The 25,072-nt window shown below is 42.3% G+C and overlaps 1 long non-coding RNA gene across 1 annotated transcript; it reads right to left on the minus strand.

Annotated features, from left to right (window-relative positions):
• Nucleotides 1-70: 70 nt before the first annotated feature.
• Nucleotides 71-16,989, minus strand: LOC108640586. The gene is made up of 7 exons (XR_001921282.2): nucleotides 16,801-16,989; nucleotides 15,307-15,377; nucleotides 10,783-10,923; nucleotides 9,807-9,880; nucleotides 3,731-3,880; nucleotides 3,010-3,114; nucleotides 71-782 (listed from the first exon to the last, which is right to left on the minus strand). It is a non-coding gene; the product is annotated as an uncharacterized LOC108640586 (long non-coding RNA).
• Nucleotides 16,990-25,072: the final 8,083 nt, after the last annotated feature.

Here is a 25,072-nt window from a genome sequence, read left to right on the forward strand (position 1 = left end):
AACTCAAGGGTAGATGACACAGCTTGTCTTCAAACTTCTACTTGCTGAATTTTTTTAGATTTGATACCAAGTTGCCCACTATCACACAGCCCTTTGAGAACAAAGCCAGGTATAAAATACAATAAAAACCCACATTCCCTTGTGCCCCTTCTAAGTGAGATTAATTGACGATTTTTTACCAGCATGTAGATGCCTCCCAAAACAAAACCTAAGCTTACACAAACCAGCTATGGGGCCAACACTCCTGTTTAATCTATGGAAGCAGACATTTAAGAGGCTACAAACATGCCTTGAAGGTGACCTGTTATTAGGAGGTAGAAATATTTCCTATATTTTTCATGTTTTGAATCCAAGCACACAAGAGCCTGCAGGCCGATGTTCCTGGACACTGCAATGAAATAAGGTGAGTACAAATCCTGCCCCTAGAGATGAAATAAAAGTCAGTGTTTCTGAAGCCCTACCCAGATTCAATTATTTAGGTAGTCTTAAATAACATAATTAAAGAGCTCTGTTCAGCAGCTGATATTCCTGATTTAAGCAGCACACCAGGCACAAGATAAGATTTCAGTGTTTAGAGCACTTACTGCTTTTCTAGAAGGATAAAGTGTTAAAACACACACACACAAACCAAAGGAGTGTTTTGAAGTGCCAGGAGGTGAGGTGACATCATCACTACAGCCCATCTGCTGGGGAGAACGTGGAGCAACAGATGAAGAGACAAAATCTCTTCTGGTGTAAAAGGATTGAGTTCCACCGACTTCAGGAAATTTACCCCAACGGTCCTGTGCGTGACAGATTAAAACAATGACACACTTCACAGACTGGCTGAGGGGAAATAAGGTTAAAGCCACCAAGACTGAAGCAGCTCGTTTAGAGCAGTTTATTCTTTTCCTGACAAATGTATTTGTAGATGCTAAAAATCCCGACTGTGGCAGCTTCTCACAGGAGTCAACACGCTGAAAAAAACAGTAGGATATTTCTGCAGAGATAAGAAAGAACATATGGTCCTTATTGCCAGCTAAGGGTCCCTTTTAAAACAATTTTCCTCAATCTGATTTGCTTCCCAATTACACTAAATCCTGCCCTGATTGCTCTCACGGAGCTCTCTCAGAATTTGGCTTCCCTCGAAGATGTATTTTTCCTTCCCCTGGTTACCGCCTTTGTTATTGATTTTTAGCTAATCCCTGCAGTTCCTAGAGAAAGGTTTTGGCAGGTTTCCCTCCAGGCCTGCAGATGCCCATTTCCCTTATCCCCAGAGCATCCTTTCACCCCTCAGTTCCCAGCCCTGTCTCTGCTGTCTGGCTGTGCACACGCCCTGCCCAGGGCCAGCAGGGAGAACGTTTAATATCCTCTCTCGACCAGACAAGAAAGGCAACATCTGCCCCCCTCAGCAGAGGGTCTGCTCAGGGAACCTGTCCCACAGAAGGGGTCTGGTTGGACCCAGCTGCACAGAACTAAGGACTAAACAATCCCCCCTCGCCGTGGCAAAATGTGCCCTGGGAGAAATTTGGCCCATTTTCTCCTCGCCTTGTTGGGAGGAGATTAGACTTGTTTGAAAGACCCTTTTGACCAATGCGGCAGAACTGTAATCAGAAAAGTGCTTTCATTAACACCTCTGACAGAAGAGGTTGTGTCAGAGAAAGGGGGGGGTCTTTTGTCACAGAAATAACAGAATAAATGCTCTGTTAACAAATAGAAATCACAGCCCTGGAGACTGGGCTGCCAGCGTGTAAGCTGCATTCTGAGAACTAAATGATTGGCTAAACTGAGAAAAAAAAGCTTAAAGAAACTTTTTTTGGCTACTAATATAAAATTTTAGCTACTAATATAACATTTAGGACTAAAACCTAACTAGAGCTGCCTCTGTGAACAGCCACTGTGGTCAAAGTACTTCTTTTGGTGTAGTTTGTGGGGTTGGGCTTATTTTTGTTTGGACGTTGTTTGGGGTTTTTTAATTGAGAAAAACATCAACTGTGAATTGCTTGGTTGGTTTTCTTAAGGCAGAGAAGGAAGATTTGGGTTATAGTTTTGGACAGAGAAATCACAGGAACAGAATCATAAACCAGTTTGGACTGGAAGGGACCTTAAAAGTCGCCTACTTCCAATGCCCCAAATTTTCCTCCAAGGGAATGGAAAATCTCAGAAACCACAAAGGAAATACAAGGATGCCAAGGCCTATTAAATATAATTAAAATATTTCTCCCTTTATTTTTAGAATTGGCAGATGGGGCATTGACACCTCGGAATGAAGGCAGGGGGAGAAGTTCTGAACAGGTACAGAGAGGCAGAGTTGTGCCTTATCCCAAAAAAGTGGGGAGCAGCTCCTTTAAAAGGAACTTCCCTAATCTTTAGTCTCCAGTTGCTCCAGCTGCCACTCAGGAAAAGGGACAGTGATGCTCAGGGTTCAAAGCTTCTCCCCTCCCTTCAAGCCAAGCAATCAGGAGATGGGATGACACCAACTCCAGCCCCTGGAAAGGCTGGGGCAGAGCGTGAGGCAGATCCCTGCTCCAGGGGCTGGCTGCTGCCCATCCCTCTCCGACAGCAGTCGCTACAATCCCAGGGCTGGAGGGACGGCAGGGAAAAGGGAGCGTCGGGCTGCTCCCCCTCACGCTGGGCGGGTCTAGCAGGAATTTCGCCGGATTTATTCCTGCCCCGGCTTGCTCAGGTTCAGCGAGGCCGGGGCAGAGCTGGGCTGGAGTCGAGCAAACGCCGCAGCCATTCAGAGCTCCTGCTTTTGTTTTGGGATGAGGAAAACTGCTGGTTTTCCACCAGCAGGAACGGCCAAGTGCGGGCTGCTCCGTGCCTGATAACGGGGGATTAGAGGGGAGGGGAACGGAAAGTGGGAGCTCTTTGTTTGGGGGCTAATTAAATCAATTACGTGCGTTAAGGAGGTGCAAGAACCTCTGGGTGCTACAAATGCTCAGTGGATTTTGCCCCTTTGTTGCCCCACTGGCCCACTCTGACAAATATTCCCATTATTCCATTGGTGGCACCGCTGCAGGAAGTTACCTGGTGCTGGTGTGTGCCAAGGGCTGGGCAGTGCCACCCTGGAGAGACTGTCACCAGGGACTGAGCCAGCTGACAGAGCAGTGCCATTCCTACGGGTGCTTCCCGCTGGATTCACATGGAAAAGAAGGAAAGAAAACCCACACAGAACGAACCAAAAGCAAACCACAAAACAAACAACGCAAAACGAAGCCAAAAAAAAAAAATCAATCCAGGAGATCAAACAGGTATTTCTCCCCACAGTAAAATTCTCTGCTAAGTTGTATAAGAAAAAATATTTAAGCCTTTATGACAGGATTGGAACGACAAACGGACTGAAACAACAATCACTGGTGCGTGGGGATGTTTTTGGCCGAGTGCAGTGGAGTTTTGCTTTCTCCCCAAGTTCTAAACCTCTGGCACTGCGGGGATTAGGAGCAGAAAGGCTGACAGATTTAACTCTTGCAGCACGAGTGGCTTCACTATAAGGTGACACCGATAAGGCTGAAAACTGATCCCAGAGTGACTCTCACCCCTCAGAATGTGAGTCCTGCTACTACCACATACTTTGACTTCGGGCACCGGCAGTTAAAGTGACAGTTCATTTCTACAGCCTATCTGTGAAAAAAGCCTCGCAGGAGAAGAGGCTCCTGCTTTATTTATAGGCAAAACAGCTGCTTTCTGCATTCCATGATCTGGGCTGAGGTCTGCTCCAAGTCCTGAGACAGCCCGAGTGTGGAGTTACCTTGTGGGGAAGTAAAACGTGGAGCTGCTTCCCAAAGCAGTGAATGGTGCCTTTTCCACTGGATGAGACACCTCCTCTGGAGCAGCTCTGCTGGCGATTGAAGGAAACCACCGGTGAGGTGAGCATTTCTGACGGGGCTGGCAGACCGGCCTGGAACAGTTTTAGAAAACAAAATCAAGTTCTCACAGCTGCTTTCCTCTCAATTTCCCTCCCGAAACGCTCGTTAAATAAATATACAACAAGCAAAAGCAAATAATGGCCTCGGGTCAAATCAGCCCGTTCATGTGGAGGAGATGAAGATCTGCTCCTCACCTGCACACTGAAGTAACTCTGCTCATACCACACAGATGAAGGAATTTGCTGCTGCTGCTTTCACCTACTCTATTTTTGGATGCACATCCTGCTGTGCATCTGCAGTAAAAAGCATTATGTCCTTTTATTAGTTAACACTGGGTGCGTTACTGTGTATTACTACAAACAGGCATAAAATCAGCCCATATTGTTATAAATAAAACTCTCTTCGTGTGTAAATACAAGATCCACAAGTGCTGAGCACTTTTTCATGTTCTCCACATTTGCTCTCAAGCAATAACATTCACTGCAACTACAGCTTTCCAGCCCTAAATATTTATTCTTATATGGATTCACGCTCTTAAATCACAGCATTGAAATACCCTGCGCTGCAACCCTCTTATATTTTTATTATCCTTTTAGAGGAGTTCTGTATCATTTATTTAGATTCATTATTGCTTTTCTCTCCAAAAAGCCACTTCACTTAATGTAGCCACCACTTCCTTCATTTTGTAATATCTGTATAAATGGGGTGGGTGCCTGTGTGTTCTGACATCATTATGAGCATTTTGCCAAGCAGGAATCTGCAATTTTGCCAGTCTCATGCTGAGGGGGGGAGAAATCAATGACAGATTCCAGATTGGTTTGCTCTATATGCACACAGATAAAGTCAAACATAAGCAGTTCCTTTGCCCAGGAATTCCAGCCTGGTTCCCCAGAAGTCAACATAAATCAAGAAAAGGCTCAAAGATCAAGACAGAACAAGACTTCCTGCTGCTTACACAGTTTCAGAATGAATCTCCACAGCCATGAATAATCCCAAATGAACTGTCAGCACGACACACTTCCCAAAACAGAACATTTACACACACTGGGTGAGAGAATGTGAAAGGCTGGTAATTTAGACTCTTCAAATACATTTGGGAATATTCATCAATTCGGTTAAATCTGCTCTGTAGTTCACAGGGGTGCAAAAACTCACACAAAGCACTAAATCCTTGCACACACTCAGGTATTCTAACATCAATTTAAATGCCCAGCTTAATTAAACCAGGCAGGTTTAAGCACAGACAAGCCCTGCAGTGCGTTGCTGCTGAATTATTAAAGAAAGATTGAGGGGAGAAGGAACCACTAAGTTGTAACTCTTTTTTTTTCTTCCCTTTCTTTGCCCAAACATCCTCAGTGTAACCATACACAGAGTGTCCAAACAGGAGCTTTGCAGGGCTTTTCCTCCTCTTTGTTTTCCCTGCTTTCTCGAAAGCTGTAACAACTCCTTGGCTCTTTTTTCCTGCAGGGCTGCCAAGCTTCTATAAACGGCCTCCAAAGCTGGCAGCAGACCCACAAGTCTGGTTGCAATTCCCTGCAATATCCCTGCTTTGCCATCTATTTTTGCAGGCATTTATTTCAGAGCCTGCAAGCCAAGGGTGTTTTCCCTCTGCTTTAACTATTCCATCTTAAGGATAAATTCTTTCTGAAATGCTTCCAGCTGCCCCTCAGGTGATTCATACATGAAAGAGACTTTAGGAGAGTTTAAAAAGTCAGTGTCCTGCACCCAAAATGCTGATTTATTCACTCCTCTTATTTCCCTCCTCTCACTCTCTCTCAGCTGATGTAAGGAGCCACATTCACGGTGCTTCCCTAATGCTGCACTGCTGCTCACTTCCCCTTCCAAAGGCAACATTCCCTATGTCGATTTAGCAAGATGGCTTTTAAAAATAGGAACACAAAATCCAGTGCTGAGTTTGGGATAGTTATGGGAGACACAGCAGGTGCAAATATTCCCTTACACAGCGTTTTCTGGGGATACAACAAAGAAAAAGTTCACTTGCAAAGGACTTAAAAGGGCTTTTCAGAGTAATTTTCATCCCAGTGTTTTCCAGATATGGTAACCAAAATATCTTTCACCCTGTAAGTACTGGAAAATCTTTCAAAAAGCCAAATTACACCAGATGAGACTGAGCTTCCTGAAGAGGGGCAGGAAGGTGTCTGTGCCTCCTTAATTACCTGTTGTCCCCAAACTTCTTCCTTTCATCTATTTCTTGCTGTCACAGAATTCCCAGTTGAAGATACAGAATTTAAAGACAGCAGAAATTCAATATGTGGCAATAAATTCAGAAAAAAAACCCACACACCTCAATTTAATATGTAATTTACTGAAATTTGGAGCTGGGACCAAACCCAGTCTCACATGCAGACACAGGCTTGTACTTTGGTGATGATTCAAAAAATCAACTCATGTTGTTTGTAGTAAAAAATGCCATGGAATAACTTTTCTGGGTGAGAAACACTTCATTGTTTAATTTGGATTTTTTCCCCTTCTTGCCTGATGCTGAATACATAAGAGCTATTTGGAGACCAGCTTTTAATTTTCTAGCACAGTAATTTTTGTGTGTTGTTGAACTCAACACATTAACATGGTAGTTGGCTGATCCTGCTGACCCCATTTCAAACCCAGCCAGAGTCAGTCTAAATATTTATCTGCTTTTTGCAGTTCCTTTTACACATCCTCTGGATTTTTCTGTTCAGTGGCAGAACACGGGGAAAATGTTTCTTCCACCCAGAAGCAGACACAAGCTTCTGACATAAGATGGGGCTGCAGCCTCCTCTTTTAATGAAAAGACAGGATCCAATTTTATATTTAATTGCAGGTGCACAAGCTGGGAACCCTCTGTGCTTCAGTCCTGACAGGATTTCTGGCACATCCATTATCTTGGATCAGATACCCTGCCACTTGTTATTCCCAGGGCTGCAAAGCTGCAGCTCCAGGAGCCATCCCTAAACATCTCCACTTCCCACTGATGCTCTCCTGACTGACAACTCTCCACACCATTCCTCTCCCTCAGACAGAAAACACTCCAAGTTTGCTGCAAGCAAGAGGGAGTTGTTGAAAAAAAGCAAGCTGGGAAAGAGGAAATGATTGGCTGCTGAAGTGTGAAAGATTTTTACCATAAAACAATAAAGGTGTCATTTTCAAATAACTAGTATCTCAGAATATATTATAAATGCTATCAAAGACTACTAGAAATAAAAAAAACCAGTTTTTCAAGTGTCAGCAATGAATGAAAGTCATTCACACAGCTTTTCCTCCTAACTTCTCCCTACAGTTTTATTTTAAAAACCTCAGGAAACCTTCTTGTTTCAACATTTTAGGAGTGGGAATCAATTAGAGCACAATAAAGCACCAAACCTAAGTCGAGCTCAGCTCCATTTATTTCATACCAGATACAACAACCCTGCAAGCCAACAATTCAGAAGCAAGTTTTGGAAAATAAGACAAGGCCTGTTTGTAAACAATTATTAAACACAGTCTAATTATGTAATTGTTTCCACAGTTCTCAGGAATGCAATCTGTCTTCCCAGACCTTTTTCCTCAAACTGTATCAAGCACTAAGAAGTTCTCAGTGTCCTCTTTCAAGCTAAACAAACCACACCAAAATGCTCTCAGAGCCCATTTTTTAATGACAGAACGATTCAGGCTCAGTGATTTTTCTGTTTCCTCGTGATTAAAATATTCTGTTGCACCACCCAGAACTCGAGGAGTTTGGGAGATGCTGTTTTTCCTAATCCTGACACACAAGGCAAAGAGCCAAAAAGCTGCCTCCTCCAGGCTCCAGAAGGTCAAACAAGAATAACTGGGATAAATGCAGCCAAGGATCAGCCCTGAAATTTGGAAGTAGATGTCAATCCTACTATAGTACCCACGAAAAAGCTCCCATTGCATGTCTTCAGCAGGTACAGGGGGCTCCCCTTTCCTCCCCAAACATCCTGATTAAGGCCCTGGACACTCCAGTTCCCAGTGCTGCAGAATCCTGGATCTGAAATCCAGCAAAGCAAATTCCTGGATACTTTAGCAGGGCTGCTCTGCTTCATGTTGGCAGCAGTGCCTGCAGTATCAGCCACTTCTCACTCTCCCTCATTCCCTTATTTGACTTTGCTGGCCCCAGCTGAGATATGGGGAATCACAGCTTGTCTACCCAGTCCTTCCTCTCACACATATCCCCAGATTCAAGAAAACTCACAATTATTTCTGCTATTCCTCTACAGAATAAGAATAAAACATGCCTGTTATGGAAATAACCTGTTCAGCATTAATTAATACACAGGCAGTAACTGGTAGATTGATGTTTTCTCCTTCTAACACATCTAGGAGCTTGAAAATATTTTTTTTTTTTTGCTAGACAGAGAGGAATCTTTTGTGTTTAAAAATAGCCCAAAAAAAGAAAAATACTCTGATTCCTCAGCACCAAGTGCTTAAGGCTGTTTACAAGTGATTGATAAAGCCCAGCAACCCAGCAGGACACCTTTCTGTTATTTCCAGGCACTTAAAAACCAAAACTCTTTCAGAAGCAGCTTTTTTTTTTGGTACATTCTCTTCATCCAGCTTTTACAATCCCTTGTCATCACTTGTCCCAGACACTTGGAGAGCAGTGACACGGACTCAAAAAAGAGCAGCCACGTAAATTTAGGTGCTCAAAGTGAAATTTTGGCTGTGAAGGACCAGCACATGCTCACAGGGCTGTTTAGTATCTTTAGTGTGGGATTTTCAAGACTTACTCTGTGCCTCTATTCCATAGTCCTTTCTACACCATATAACAACTGACAGTATAAAATATTGCCCAAAACAGGTGTTATTTCAACTATTCAAAATTCCTTCAAACACTATCCAAGTGCAACTCTCCACTTTAAACTTTACACTCCACTAATTAGTGTAAATCTCCAAATTCGGATCTTTTAATAGTTACATTTCAAGGTTTCCTCCTCCCAAGTGTTAGTTTAACACTGGTAGACAAATATTCATATTTAAACTATATTGTAACAAATACATTTTTTTCTCTGCTTATTTTCTCAATAACTTCTTAAAAAACAAACAGAAAGAACTATATTTTAAGGACGAATAAATAAGTCATCATTATTATTACCATAGAGTGTTCTTATACCCCACAGATGAGGGTAAAAAGCCAAATAATTTCCATGGAGAAGGAAAAGAGCTAATAACACACTTTTCAGCACTTACCATAAACATAATTTTCCTTCTAGTAATGGAGAAAAGCAGCAGATTTCAGAGAACATAATGGAAAGCAATTTTCAAATCTGTTTTTAAATAGGAGTGATGTACACACATACTTTCATTTGCAATCACTCCGTGCAAAAAAGCAGATCCCACTCCCCTAAAGGATCCACTTCCCCAGCTCATCTCAGTTGTACTTTGCCATACAAAGGCCAGCAACGTTCCCAGTGGGTGCAGTGGAAGTGCAAAACATTTGTCTCCTCTGTCCCAGGTTCACAATTAAAGCAAATGTTGGATTTTTGGAATCATGTCTTTGTGAAACCACCTGAAAGGGATATTCCCTCCCCTCTGCTTTCAGATTTAACCAGGGATCTCACTGAATAAAAAGGGAATTCCCAAAGACCATCCCTGTTGCCAGTGAAGAAAAAAGTGGAACAGGAGTTCATGTAGCTGCAGGAAGAGCTGGAGGCCAGGTGCAACTAAAACTAGTTCTAACCCACCCAAAACAGTCACTTATAGATGGGTGAAGTGGTAGAGAAGGGCAACAAAAGTAAAAGTGGCAGGAAAAATACATCTCAATGGCTACAGAAAAAGTTTTTTAAATCTAGAATTGATCTGTGAACATGCACAGTTCAAAAATTAAAGCAGCTCTGGACCAGTTTGAAGTTTTCTCACCCAATTTCTGTTTCAGTTGTACCAGTGATTGCTGCAAGTGTTTGGAGAAAGAAAAAAAAAAATCACACAACCTGAATAAAATGGCTCTGCATGGGTACTCACCAAGGAGCAATCAGAGTACAGGGGCAGATCTCTTCAAATCAGGAGAGCAGATAATTCAAAATACACGCTCCTGGCTGGAACAGAAACAGGACAAGAAACACGAGGATGAGCGAACACAGGAGGGAACGGTTTTTGTTCAAAGTTTGGGTTTCTACAACGACCTTGGCTGCTGGGCGGTTTAGTTGCAGTGGCAAAATAAAAACAAAGCAGGAAATTCCACAGTTGTCGGAATCAGAAATGGGACAGGAAGGGAAATGACAGAAAATCGAATGATTTTGGCAGAAATTCAAGGAGAAAAATCGAGTCCAGTTGATGTTTTCGTGATTTCCTTTTAAAATTCTCTTTGAGAGATTTTTCTTATTGCCATTTTATTTCAACAGTTTGTTGGGGGAACATCTTGCATTTACATATTTTGGCATAACACTCAGGCTTTTTATCACTTAAGAGCAGTTGCTGATACTGTGTTAGTAGTTGTGTTTCAGCATTTGGTAAGTTAAAAACTTCCAAATCCCAGTGAATTCCATCCACACAGAATCAGTGGCAGCATCCACCAACCTGAATTATTAACCTGAATGAATTTTATTTTGTGATCATGCTGATGATAATAAGCCAGCAAAGGCACTGAAAAACATCAAAGTAAAAGTAATCATCTCTGAATAATGAGGCCTCTTCCCATCACCAACTGTTGATGTTTCCTTGGGGACTGGGCAGGTGGAAGCTTAATTTGGTTGCATTTTTTGTGTGCACTGAGAGCACTCAGTGACTTCAAAGAGGAACAGCAGGACCTAAAACAGGGAGCACAGGAAGATCAATACCTGTGGAAAGCAGTGTTAGTGGATTTAAATGTAACAGGCAATAATGCAGCAGAATATTTGATGGTTGGCAAGGGAAAAATATGACTAAGAAAATGTCCTGTAAGCACAAGCCTGAAGAACATGATGAACATCTGCCTTGTTTTCCAGGTCTTAACACTTACCACAGGGTTGGCTTCACATGCAATACATCCAAAAATGCTGTTCAGTGTGAGTTTTACAAGAAATAAATTCCATGATTGTTCCTTTTTGAGCAGAGTGACCCCAGCACCAGGGGAATTGTGTTGGTTTTTTTTTTTTTATCCCTGCCAATGAGACAGACGAGAGAAAACAAAAAAAACCTGTTTCTCTGTATGCAAAAGAGGAGCAGGTAGATCTAAAACGTGGCAAACCCACAAAGGTTTATCTGCAGCTAAAACATGAGATGAAGTTAAAGAGGAAAAAAATAAGTAGAAATGGGAATGTTCCTGTTTGAGGGAGCCCTGGTGCCTCTGGTTTTCACCTGGCAGCTCCAGCTGTGCACAGCAATCACACACTCTCTGCTCACAGCCCGGCCCCATTGTCTCGGGAGGCTTTTGTTTAGTCTGTGGTACGTGGCTGTGTTTTAAAATAATAATAAAAGAGACCTCTGCGTTATCAGAACTCGCGCCAAGCAACTACAAAGAATTTTGATGGCTCTTTTATTCACACGGGGCTTTAATCTGCAACAATTACCTTCCTCCAGCCTGTGTGTGTTCCCTCTTTGTCACTGACAGGGAATATAAAAGCCAGGATAACTGAGATTTTGGCTACAAGCCGCTTGGATACAACCTTTTCACTGCAATGTTTAAAGCACTGGCTGCCCCTGAGGTTCAATCCTCAGTCCCTCACTTGGGCAAAATGCTCATGGATCTGGAATTTTTTTTTTCACAATGGATTGATTGGCCTAGGAAAGCAAGGCTGCTCCCTTGATTTCCTGGGCAACGTGATCATATGGAGCTGACTCCACACACACCTTCAGGAGATCAACCAAAAATAGGGAGAATTAGTTTTTATTTCTGTATTTCTTTCACTTCAAGATCCAGGAATATCAGGGACAATGTAAAGCATCTGGAACAGACCTACCACGCTTCAAATAACGCAGGATTCTTTGCAAAAATATTTTTCCTATAAAATAAGTCCCTGTGTTTGTGCCCACCACTGGACTCACTGCTAGAATTATTCTTTAAACAAGTTGTCACTGTATTTACTGTGTTGGTGGTAACTTCTCAGGGTTTTAAGTTCTTACTAGTTTCCAATTGCATAAATAAATTAACATGAAAGGAACTGCAGCTTTAATGTGAACTCTTAATACTTTTAGGCTAATAACAATGAAACCCCTCACAAATTTGGTAATATTTACCAAGACTTACCATCTCTGGCCACACTACAATTCATCAAAACTCTGTAAGTAATCATCTTGATGGAGATGAATCTGGCAAATGTGTGAACTGTCAGACACACCCACAGACACCTGAAAGGGAAGTTCTGCAGGTATTTTCTTTACTCCTATAAACAATCTTTCATTTCAAGTGTTTAACTTCTTGCTAGACACCTGTAAATGTAAGATAGTGCAATAATGGAGCAGTGAGCAAATTGTAAATCAGAGCCTTCAGTTTTCCTCATCAGCAGTGAGCTGTCTTGTTTAAGTAATGGCAAACATAAAAGGTCACATCCTAAAAAAAATCTGTCAAAAATTTAAATTAAAGAAACATGATATCTACAGTGAATAAAATGAGCTGTCATCATTCTAAACATAACTCAGGTTCACATTTATCACAGCCAGATTTCATTTTTTTTCCCTGCAAATAATTTATTTTGGTGCTTAGAAACTTCAAATGCTGTTAAATAAAGGCAGGGAGTCTCCCTACACGGCATCCTAAACAAATTTGAGAGCTCCTCCACGATCTAAAGCAGTTTTCTTGTCAGTCTTGATAAAAAGAGCAGGGCTAGAGAGTGGTACTCAAATTACAAACATAGTATGTGCTTCCTCTCCAGGATCCTGGAGACCAGGGGAAGTAAACACTGAATTACTGAGCTGAAAGTGAGACAAGTTCTAACAGCCTCCAGCTCTTCAGTTAAAGAGGGAGAGTCAATGGTATAAAGCACTTGAATCCACCACTTTCAGCAGGGCTTGTTTTATGTGGCACAAAGAGACTTGGATGTGGGAAAACATCCTAAATATGAAGTGGTTCTGAAAACTCTGAGGTGCCTCTCTGTGCTTAAACACATCTCAAAGTGTGACCACTGAATGCCACTTTTACTTGGGCCTGGGACAAAAATCAAAGAGGAGAAAAAAAAGGTTCTTTTTAAAGAAGGGATGTCAAGGTTTGAACTCTGAAATAGGGTCCCACTATGGCCAGTGTGAGATCCCACACTCACCAGACTTTAAAACAGTCCCCCAATTCTAAATTGCAGCATTAAAGTTTAGTACACTCCACTATGTATTAATATACTTTTTTTTTTTTCAAACATAAATTAAATCTCTGGTTAGTATTTTTTTCATGGAGAAGCAAGGATGCTCAGCACCTGAGTGAGGAATTCTTGTACCTCATAACCTTATATCATATAACAGAAGGACCCAACCTCCAAGTGACCATTTAAACAAATATCCTTGCTTAGGGGTGCAGTCTCTGGAACTCCAGTGGAATTTCCTGTGTGAATATGTCCCTTTAACTGGTGTTTAACTAAGAGATATTAGAAATGGGAAATATTAAAACATTCAAATGCAGTTCTGGTCACAGCAAGAAGTGCTGAAGTTGTAAAAAACACACTGACTCCAAGTGTATTCTTCAGAGCGGTGCCCTGCATGTAATGATCACAAATATGCACCACTGGGTGTGACTGCTCATAATTCTTTTGTTTTGGTTTGTCCTTGGCTGTTCAGGGCAAAAAACACTCTAATATTCTGTGCCATTAGTCATCTCAGAGGTGACCTATCTGTTACAACAAGAGAACTCCAGCCATGCAAAAACCAGGACTGGTAAAACAACCTGGAGTGGGCCGACAGCTCGTGTTATAAAATATGTTTATAAACAACATGTGCTCCAGTTCTCAACGTGAAAAGGGAATTTCTCATTAGGTTTGCTGGCCAACTTTCAGAATCTCAGAGAAAGTAAACCATTAAGCAGTTAATACAGTCATATCTATGTATAATGGACACCTCATGCCATCAGTGTTTTTTCCCCTCCACTGAACTTTATTCCCTTGTATCTTTTTCCCTGTTTTTTGAAAAGAACTAAACCAGAAGGATTTAGAGGTGATGTGCACATAAATTCACTTTCTCTCACCATAGACTTGTGTATAAATGAAGAGCTAACAACAAACCTCATCTATTTTGTCAAAAATAACAGCACTTGAGGACTGTGAGTTAAGGTTTGTTTGAACTAAGGTGATGACATCTGAAAACACTTTTTTTTCTTCTCCTGGCTCAGATGCAACCAGTTGTGTCAGAACTGTGCTGCAGTCCCAGTCAAGCAAGACACCAAAATAAATGAACTGCAGCATAACATGAACAAGCAGCAACATTTAAAACTGGGTGGCAAAACCTTAGAACAGATCATTTACTGGAGCAGGAGGATCCAAGAGGCTGATCAGACCGAGCACGTCCATCCCACGAGAAATACATGGAATCACACAATTGTCTCAAAACTCACTTTATGTCCTGGGTCACAACAGTACTTTGATGTTTAAGCAGCAGACAACCCCTTAACCTACTTTAAAAATGCCCAGTGAATCATGTGTTCTAGAGAGGAGAGGATAGAGAAAATCCCAAGGCTGCTTTACCTGAAAAAATGGATGTGGTCAAAGGCAGCACAAGCAAAAATAAGGCCCCACATCCCACGTGCTCCAAGAGCATTCCCAGAACCACAGCTCCAGCCTTGCCTGCTGTTACAGCAGGATGCTACTTGCCTTCCTCACTGCTGCAGGAAAGGTGCTTCTCTAAAGACTTTTTAAAGCCTGAAAGGAGCCAGAAGTTCCTCAGGATTCTGGATTCCCCTCCACTTCCCAGCCCCATCCCAGGGTTAGCACTAACAGCTGGTCCCTGAGCACTGAATGCAACATCATCACACCCATCACTCAGCAAAAAACAAACCTTCCCCCAGGATTTGGAGCCCGAGGCCCAAGGGGAAGATGTTCAGGATTTTATTGTGCTCTAATTCTTTCCTTGTTAAGCAACAGGCCCCAACCTCCCAGTCATTTCCCCTGAAGGGTGAATTCAGCAGCATGTCAACCTTTTTTTTAAGGTTTAACACACTCAAATCCCAGGTCAAACACAAGCAGGTTTCAAATCAGTCAGCACTTCCCACAGCAAATTTGGTAAGAAGTTTCCCTCATGCTAAAAACCATGAAATCCTTTCCCTCCTCCCATTTTTTCCAGTAATATCCACAACATTCCAGGCAGTTTCCAAACCCCCTGTTCTTGCCTTGAGAAGTTCACAGTGGAGGCAATAAAAGGCCATGGGAGAGGCACACCCACACCAGTGGCCTGGACAAGAAACACCCCCCAAAAAAGTCTGTCTGGATCTGGTGGAATTCTTTTCCACTGCATGGAGTGTTATCACTGCTGGATCCCACTTTCCTGCACAGATTCTCACCTCTCCTAGATGCTGAAATAAGGTGGGACAATTCTGTTGGGCCTCACTTTTACAAAGATGATGATTACTCACAAGTTTCAGCCCTTATGAGTCAGGTCCATCACCTTCAATAACTCCACTAAAACGTTCTTCACTGTGTCCTGCTGTCCAGACAAAGAAATTAAAGGAGACAAAACAGGTTAATCAAACAATGCAATATTAATGTGAAGAAGTGAGTACTCACACAAGTCATTTCAGGATGGAGTTAATGTAGTTTTGATCTCTAAAGATTATTTATGCTTGGGCTGCAGTGGGACCAAGTTAAAATGTCACTTGTCTAAGGTACAAACCTCAATGCTTTCCTTAAACCAGTTAAAAAAATATTATTGAAATTTGTAAAGTCAACCAATCTTTCACAGAGGAAAAAAAAAACCTGTAATTCAGGTACCAACCCTCCCTCTCCAATAGCACAGGGGAGTTTATGCAGTGGACTGAGGCTGAGCTGCAGAGACTTGACATAATTCCTTCATCATGACAGTTCCTAAAGAAAGAAGGGGGAAAATTACCCCAGAAAAACATTCTTGCTGCACTTCAGAGATGATGTGAAATGTTATATGTTAAATGTTATATATATTTCATTTATCCAAATGAAATAGAACCTCTGAGCCTTTAGAAAGAGGTTTTCTTGCTAGAGGAGTATTAATAATGCTGAAACAGAAGCTCAAAAAGCTGTGCAAATAAACATATTGAGAGGCTTTCACATCTTCCAGCACCACACAAACACCTGAATCAAACATGAGGCAAGAACCTGCATAAATCAGGCAATAAAAATACAAAACATTGCCTCAGTTCCAACCAGATTATCACATGAAAAGTTTAAAAGGCAAATTACATTAATTTAATCTGTATCCCTCTTTCAGAATTATGTCAGGATTTCATCCCAGGATGAAAGTGCTGGACCCCAAAGTGACATCATCAGGAACTGTCAGGCATTTGAGCCCAATAATAACAATTTGTTTCAAGGCAATTCCTTGTTTAAGAAGAAAAATGCATCATATGACACCACCAGGGCAGAGCCAAGACTTTGGTGGCTGAGAGCAGAGAGAGCACAGCTGTAATGAGAGGGAAAAGTCACCTTGGAGTGTAACACAATTCCCAGAAGAAATTCCAGAAGAAATCCATTTCCAGCGAAGAACTATATAAATATCAAAGGCAAGAGAATGCCAGGACAGCAGTGGGAGAAGGTGGGAAAAGAAAATGGACTGGGAAGAGAAGGGAAATAAGGAAATAGGGCTCAGGGATCCTTTGGTTAGATGAGGAAGAAGTTGGGAACGGTGCCTGATGGGAGGCACTGTGCCCTGAGATGCTCCTCACAGGGCCAGGGCAGACACTGCAGCAGTGCCTGAAATAAAAGAAAGAAAGAAAGAAAAAGATTTTCTTGCTTTTGCTACTTCAGGATTCCAAATGGAAACTGGCTCTAAGAAAAGGTAGAGTAAATTTAGTCTTAAAGAAGGGACTTCGCAGTGAAAATTACAGAGGGTGGTATAAACAAGAAAAGAAGATTTTCTTCAGTAATTAGATATTTACCTGGATAATTCCATGAGGATTCCTCCAATCCCAGATAAATTCTTGCCTGGCCCAAATCAGAGTTCCCTTCAAGCCTTATTTGTGCCCTTCTGCAAGTGCTAAAGGGCCACTGAAGCTGCTCCAGGTTTTATCAAGTTGGAGGATAATTCCTGCAGCCTCCTTCCATAATGTCCCAGTTTTCAGTCAATTCTGTGGCCCTCCAAGCACTTGGAAATTAAGATTTTAACTTGGTTGTTGGAAAATCATGGAAAAAAAATCCAGTATTTATTTAAAAATAAATCTGACTGGACTGACTTTACTCACTGATAGTCTCACACTTAAATACTCACAAGCACCAAGTTTTCTTTATCAGAATATTTTATGGCTCCAGTTCAGTTCCCCATTTTCCTGGTACCTTATATTTAGGTTAGTTCCTCCTCTTCATCTGAATGAAATCACACATCTGGCACTCTCTAGGCATTAACATATCTTTTCTCTTCACCCTTGTACTACTGTTTCCTCTGGAGCCACCACAGACACTTCTTTTTTAATATAACTCTACATAATTTTAATAATTAAAAAAAACCCCTCCATGTCAAATTTCAGAAATAATTGTAGCTGCAAGCAATTAGAAATCGGGCTATTAAAAAAAAATCAGCAAATAAAGTCTTAATGTGTTTGTGATACGATCACAAAAAGCACCAAATTGTTCCATGTTGAAAAAAAAAATCTTATCTACGAAACATTTGTATCTTAAAACAATTCCAGACATGTGACACTGTGCAAAGAAAAAAAAGCATTAATAGTATCTACCAAGGCTGAGCTCTGTTTTTCCAAGTGTTCCAGTAACCACCAAGAGATCTTAAATTTCTTATTGGGAGAAAAAAGTCAATTTTCCTCAAAAAATTGGACTCCTGCACAGAAATCACTTGAGCAAAACTAGAGATGCAGCGTCTAGAATCTGCATAAAAATGTTCAATTCATTTGCTCGGTCCAGATCTTTGTTTTGGCGAAAAGAAATTAATTTTATGTGAGGAATAAATCCCTAACAACTCTTGAATCAACAGCAGAGCCAGGAGACAGCGAGGTACAACAGCAGTGCCAACACTCCTTCCCAGTAAGGACACCTGACATGCAGATTAGTCCCACCAGGAATGTTTTATTGATCACAGCCTGTCATATGACAGTCCCTCTGCTATTTATGTACAATTAGCATCAAGTTTCATCCCGGGCTATTGCCACTTTGGATTTAATTTTACTTGGATCTGACTGCTGGTGAATGCTTCTTCTGCACTTGCATCCCTTGGTGTGAGAGCTGTTTTCTCCTGGAATTGCTGGGATATATTTTCAGTGCTGCAGTTCCTCATTTGTGCCTTAAATCCAGTGTTTTCAAAACGCACACATCACCAGTCCCAGGTTTAACCACACGTCAGGCAAGAGCACAGACGTGGACCGGGATGAAGGGGTTTTTTTAGCTTTTCACCCCAAAACGAAGGGAATGCTTTGCAGTGATAATCCCACCTGTGTTCCAGCAGCTCAGGAGGAAGGAAAGAGGATCACCCCGGCAGAACCAGGAGTGATCTCAGCACAAAATGACGTGGGTGGGTCGGGCGGCTCTCGCTTGAAATGCAGGGACCGAAAGCACTTTCTCCGGGGATGTGTCACTCAGTGCCCGGGAGCTGCACAACTCCAGCCCTGTGTTGGAAAGAGAGGGGGCAGTGAAGCCCCAGAGGGAGCAGTTTAGATTTGAAGAACAACATTTTATGGTGTATTTTAACAGCAACCCCCCCCCCCAACCCCACACCAAAATTCACATTAGTCCTGCGTGATCGTATTTTGGTTCGGCCATTTTAGAGTTTGTTAAACACCAAACTCCCCGGGTGGGGATCAAACATTACAATTAACAGCAAAGTTCCAACGGGCACCAGTTAAAGAGGAGACAGAGCCCAGGCTTTGCTCCCTGCCAGTGCCACGGGGAGTTAACCAGGATGCTTTGAATCACTGTCTCCTCCCACAGGGCTTTTGGAAATGTTGGGTTTATCGATGCAGGACATGCCCGACCTTCCTCTTTTTCCTCCACTGTCCCACAGCCACCACAGTGCAAAGTTTGGGGGTGTTTAGAACACCCCTGTGACACAGCAGGCCAGGGGACAGGTGTCACATTGCAATCTAACCACACACTGGGGTTGGCAGGATAGGGGACTAATAGTTTGTATTCCTACAGGAAGGTCAAACATCATGAATCCACTTGGAATTTCCTAGAATCATAAAATCATTTAGGCTGGAAAAGGCCTCCAGGATCATTCAGTTCAACCCAGCACTGCCAAGTCCACCATTAAACCATGTCCCTAAGACCATTTCCACATCACTGTGATGAAATTCCTAAAGAACTAAGGAATACATAGGTAGGGAAGAGAAAAAAAACTGAGATGTGAACACACAGGGAAAAAAAATCTGCATTGGTTCTACAACCTTCCTGGCTCCAAGGACACAAAGAACTGTTTGTCTGTTTGTTTGTTTAAAAAGTCAAGATATTAATTTTAGAGTTAAATGGGAAAAAAAAGAAAGCTACGAGCCCCTGATATAGTAAAAAGTAAGAAAATAGAAAACTTGGTGTTTTCTTGGGGTGAGGGTGCAGTTTAATAGACTGAAAGTCTTACACCCAAATGCAGATAGTTTTTTACTTTACTGTAGTTTTTTAATCTGTTACTCTGAGTAAGATATTTTTTTTCCCCCAGACCACTGGCTTACTGCAGAGATAAATTCAGACCAATTTTTACAGTCTCTGATGGCAGATCCCTTCTGCCTCTCCCCAGGGGGTCACAGAGCACTCCTAATCAGCACCAGTGTGCCATCCTTTTAATCTGTGCCCCCTTTACTGGCCAGGAATGGGTTTTAAGGAAAACCCACAGCCAAAACATAAGTGTTGTGAAGTGCAGTGAGTCATGGGAGTGCTGAGCTGACCTTCTGCAGAACCAAGGAATGCTAAACAAACCCCTGCAAGTCACTGCCACCCTGCCAGCCTCACACTGACCAATTCCATGGACACAGATAGTATCCAAGGCACTCTGAGAGCAGCCTGTGCTAATATTGGCTCCTGAAGCCCATTGAAAGGAGTGCCAGAGGTCACAAACCATCTCTGGCAGCATGCAGGGAGTCTGGTTGGAACTGGGAAAGCAACACTCATTTGCCTGTTGCTTATTTTTTGTCTTGAAGGCATCTTGAGCTGTTTGAGCTTTAAGAAAAAGATTTTGCCTTCTCAGAGTTTGCCCAAGGTATTCTGAAGAGCAACAAAAGATCATCCTCCTGCTTACCTTTATTAATGGAGCATTAATTCAGCATCGTGTTCAGCATCAGCTCTAAGTGTTCTATGCTGACTTACCTTTCTAGAGTCAGTTAATGCTGCAGAAAATCAGTGGTGATGCCACTAAATGCAGCCAGAACTGAGAACTAGGTTTTCAAATTGAAGGATAATTTTTCTGTGTGGCCCACAAAAGAGAAAGGAAGAGAGCAAGGAGATCTTCCTCTTTGCATTTTAGCCATCTGGTTGCTGAACAAAAGTTATCTTTCCACATGAGGTAACTGGATGGGCTGTTAGAGAACAGGATTCACACACAGCAAGGAACCTTTTGAGGAGTTAAATGTAGAATTTGTGCCTGAAATTTCATACAGAAGCACTGTATAAAGGCATTGAAACAACATTTGCATTCTTTCCTAGATTCAGAGCTAACTCTCACAAAGCAAGGGTGTGCAAAATAGTAACACAAGCAGCTCTTAAATACCACTTTCCAGTAGTTTGCAAGACATTTGTGAAGCACATTGCTAAATCTTATCTATACAGTTTAATTTTAACACCTGCTATCAGCTTGTTCTGACCAGTGCTGTAAATCACAGTGATAACCTGAACTGCTTGTCTTCTGAATTGTCTCTGCTGCAGTGTCAGAGTTTAGTCACCACTTAGTGATGCATTTCCCATGTACTTAAAACCACACTGGGTGCCCTGTATTTTAAAATCACCCTGAACTGAAAACGTGCCCTGTCTGACTAACTTTGAATTGCTCCAGCTTTTATCTCTCCTGATATGAGTTTCTAGAAAGATGCAGCTATTCCAGCCACCACAAAATATGTGAATATTATTGGTTGTATCTAAGCAGAACAGGCAAACCACTTTCAGCTTCAGGACAGGACAGATTAGTGCTGGTTTAGGTCTCACCAAGTTCCCAAGATCAGCAAATTCCTGACCATTTCCCTGTCTTATCATTGCCTTTGTAAATGGCCAGAGATTCATGGCTGGGAGAAAGGACTGGGAAGGTGGATTGAGTCTGTATACTTGCTAAAGAACTGGATCATTACAAGGTGTGCAAAGAGGAAAAGCCATATTTACCAGGAATTAATTTAACATAATTTGCAGGAAGGTCTTTGGTATCCACTGTGGCAAAGGCTGCATTTCATGAACACTTTGAGAGTGTTTCTGAACAAGCCAAGGACAGAATAAGAAAAAAGAGAAATGAAAAATGGGAATAATGATACTGACATCTTATTATACTAATGATACCTCAGTAATTTAAGCTGCACACTTCTTATGCCAAGAAAAATAATGTCATAGTATTCTTGTCACCTGTTAAAATGAGAGTTCAGAGGCACTATTGAAACATAAGAAAAACAAGTCAGTTTACAGCAAGGGAAACCCCATCCTTTGCAAATAACCAGACCCAAAACATGCTGTGTGACCCTCAGCTCCAGCTCCAATTGTAACATGCATTTCACCAGGTTTTCTTCCTGTACTTCCTTTTCTTTTGGAGGTTCACACTCGTTAATGAAACTCCTTTGTGTCTGTGGCACATTCATTCACAAGGCATTGGGGAATTCTTCACTCTGGTCAAACAATTCACTGATTCCTTTAGAGAAAAACTGTGCTAAATAGCTGGGCTGTTGTCATGACCTTTCACCCAGATTTTTTGATGGGAGTTACTAAAATGTCATGTAAAATTAAATTAAACAGCATTGATTGAGTTCCTACCAAAAGTGAAAGCAGAAAGGTAAATTCCCTATTATGTCTAGCAAATGAAATTCGGGCAAACAGCTCTTTCTTGTGGATGAAAGACAGTTTTACATTAGGACTTACCACTGATTTCCACTCCATGTCCCTGTGAAACATAAATAGCTACAAGCAAATATTATTGCATGGCTGCCTACGTGTGCTCTGACACAACACACAGGGAAGGACTAAAAGCTGAAGTCAGTTCTTATCAAAGCCCATCCTATTTCTGTCCATCACTTCTCTCGTTTTGAGTCATGCTTGCTTTCATTTTCCTGCAGAATTATCACACGAAATTCCTGCAAAATTATCCTGCAAAATTATTCCTGCAAAATTATCATGATAGTTTTCAGTGAACACTGGTAAAACATTTGCAGTCTCTGGCACCATAAACAGCAGATTTAGATTAGGGGGATTAAAGCAAATTTCCCTTATTAAAAGGACATGATAGATCACCCTAGACTCTTTTCCTCCCCTCAGATGAGAACAGCACTTTCAGGAGCGCTCAGCCTTTTCCACACGGGATCTCCTGGGCAGGTATCACGTTTCCAAGGGAGCAGGGCAGTTCCTGCAGGATCAGGGATCTGCTCAGAGCTGTAACTTTCCACTGCCCAGCCGGCTCCTCGTGTGCCCCGGGCTGGCCTGACCTTTCCTCACACAGCCCCTCACTCTGGGCTGGGTTCGTGTGCATTCCAGAGCCCTCCACAAGGGTAAAACCAGGAAAAAAACAGGGAGGAGGAAAGCTGATGAGACAAAGAGTAAGTGAAAGAAATGAAACAGGAGGTGAAATCAGGTGATTTGCTACACGAGCCTGATCCAGTTTCTAGAGAAGTTCGTGTTGCATTAACTACAAAGCAAAGAGAATCAGGCCCCGAGCCAGTTGTTCTGTCACGAGCACAGAGCACACTGAGAACAGGCATCTTCTCAAACCTCTTACCTGACCCACACCTGAGACTGAGTTTGCAAATTTGGGCCCTAAATACAGAGCCCTCTGGTGAGAGGTGTAGCAATGTCTTACCTCCACACAGCTTCTTTTGTTTAATAACCCCCCACGTGTGTTTAAAGACAACTTGAGAAGGAAGGATACACATATTTGTCCCTTTCCTGTCCTTCCTACCATGAAACCTTTTTTTTGACAGGTGAAAAATCCAGCTCCTGCTCCCTGTCCTGTCAGAGCCAGGGATGGCACACAGCCTCTGCCTGGTACTGCCTGTGCTGTGCAGAGAGGGCTGTGCTCTCATCCACATCAAGGGAATCAGATGTCTGCCTTGAACAAAAGCTCATTCCTTTGTCATCCTTCACCTGTCCTCCTCTCACCTTCTAACATAACCAGCCTTCCTCAGAAAGGCTGGACTAAGCTCCTTTTAGCTCCCAGATCAAAGTTATAAACCACAGGAGCAGGGAGAAGCCTGACTCAGAGTTTGCTGGGCTCTAAATGCCAGCTCTCTGTTCCCTGCTGCCCTGGAACATGGGAAGGGGTGGTGGTGCCACAGGAGGCAGGTGAAAGACCTGGCTGTGTAAGCAGGAGCCACATGAGGCCACAGGATCACTTTTGTACTGATGCTAAAGCAGGGCTGGGCAGTCAGGAGGCAGCAAAAGGTACAAAGTGCAAGTTCCACATTGGTGGGATGGAGCAGTTTGTCTCCAGCTTCTCAGGCCCCAGAAGCTCAGTCTTTGCAAAGCTTAGTTTTAATGACAAAAGAAATATAGCACCTTAAATTTGACTGCCTTACCATGTCCAGTGTTCTGCCTCAACTGTGTTCTCAGACACAAAACATAATCCTGAGATTAATTCAATTTGATTTTAGTGACAGCAGTGAATGTTTTACTCACAGGGAACAGCACGAGACTTCCTGCAATCCAAGGCTCCACCATCCTTTCTCTTCAGGGCTCCCTTGGGATGAACAACACCTGCAAAGCCCAGACTCATGTCTGTGGTGGAACCACTGCAGCCAGAACAACTTTTCTAGTTGTTAATGATCCACAATAATTAATGGGCTCTGTTTCCCAAAATAACTTATTCCCATAATGTCCAGAACTAATCTGCCTTTGACTGCAAAACATGAGCATCTCCACCTTTTCAACCCTTCCTGAAAACAGGTCCAGTATTTGGTAGTCAAGCACTTCATGGCATCACCATGTGAACTTGGAGCAGAGGCCACAGCTCCTTCTCCTCCAGGAGGTCTGGCACTCACAGCTCATTCTGTTCTAAGGGCATATTTTCACCACTGATAAGAATTTCTATGATTAATTCTTACACCAGTATTATCCAACCATCTCTCCTCCCAGAGGAGATTTAACCTACCTTTTAACCTCAGGACTAAATGAGAGAAGGGATTAAAAGTCATTCCAACTGGCTCTTCAGACACTCCTGCAGTATCTCAGCTGGTCTCCATGCTGGTCTCCTTCGTGATGTCTCCCAAGGCAAAATAAACTGTGTGCTGACTGATCTAGGTCAGGAATTGGTGGTTATTTCTTTTCTTGTCTCAGCAAGATGTGCCACAAATCCTTCTGTGGGTGTTTTAGTGGACCCTGGGACCCTGCTGTTGGAATTAAAAACAACCTGCCAGTTCCTGTCACAAAGGCAGAGACAGGCACCACTTTTATACCCCTTTGCTAAAAAAATTAAAAGGAAGACATGTCACCAGAATAACGAAATAAAAGATGCCATCAGAAAGCAAGCACATGAAGGTAGGGTTAAATGTGAGCATAAAAACAATTCAACAGAAAGAATTACTCCCACACTGTCTTGAAATGAATGAAATTCCTAAAGGATATGCTCTGCTTCAATTCCTGCCTTCTGTAATACTACAGAAACCACAACCAACCCATCTGTGTGGGGAAAAAATGCAAGGGAACTGTGCTTTGCATGGACCCAGCCCATAAAGTGAAGGATTAAGGCATTTCCCTCAGAAGGAAGCTTGGTCCATGCTGTCTGAAAGAACCTTAATGATGTAAGTACATGTGGCATAGACAACCTGGGTGGCAGTTTTACCAGTTATAGCCATGAGAGCAAGACCAAAATGCAGTAGAACAGAAAATATAGTGGTAATTTAGAAGAAACAAATTGAAATGCACTCCCTATCTGAAATTAATTCGCTGCAAACTAAGTAAGTAATGGTTCCTATTAAATTAAGGGTGTATTTGTAAATCCACAGCATTGGATTGAGCTGCACACCCTGTGAAACTCAAGCCAGCAACATCCTTGTATAAATGTTCAAGAACACTGCTTTTGAATCATTGGGATGCTGCAGA

Source organism: Manacus vitellinus, unplaced genomic scaffold, assembly GCF_001715985.3.
Source record: "Manacus vitellinus isolate BGI_N305 unplaced genomic scaffold, ASM171598v3 scaffold_38_pilon, whole genome shotgun sequence".
Classification (NCBI taxonomy): Eukaryota; Metazoa; Chordata; class Aves; order Passeriformes; family Pipridae; genus Manacus; species Manacus vitellinus.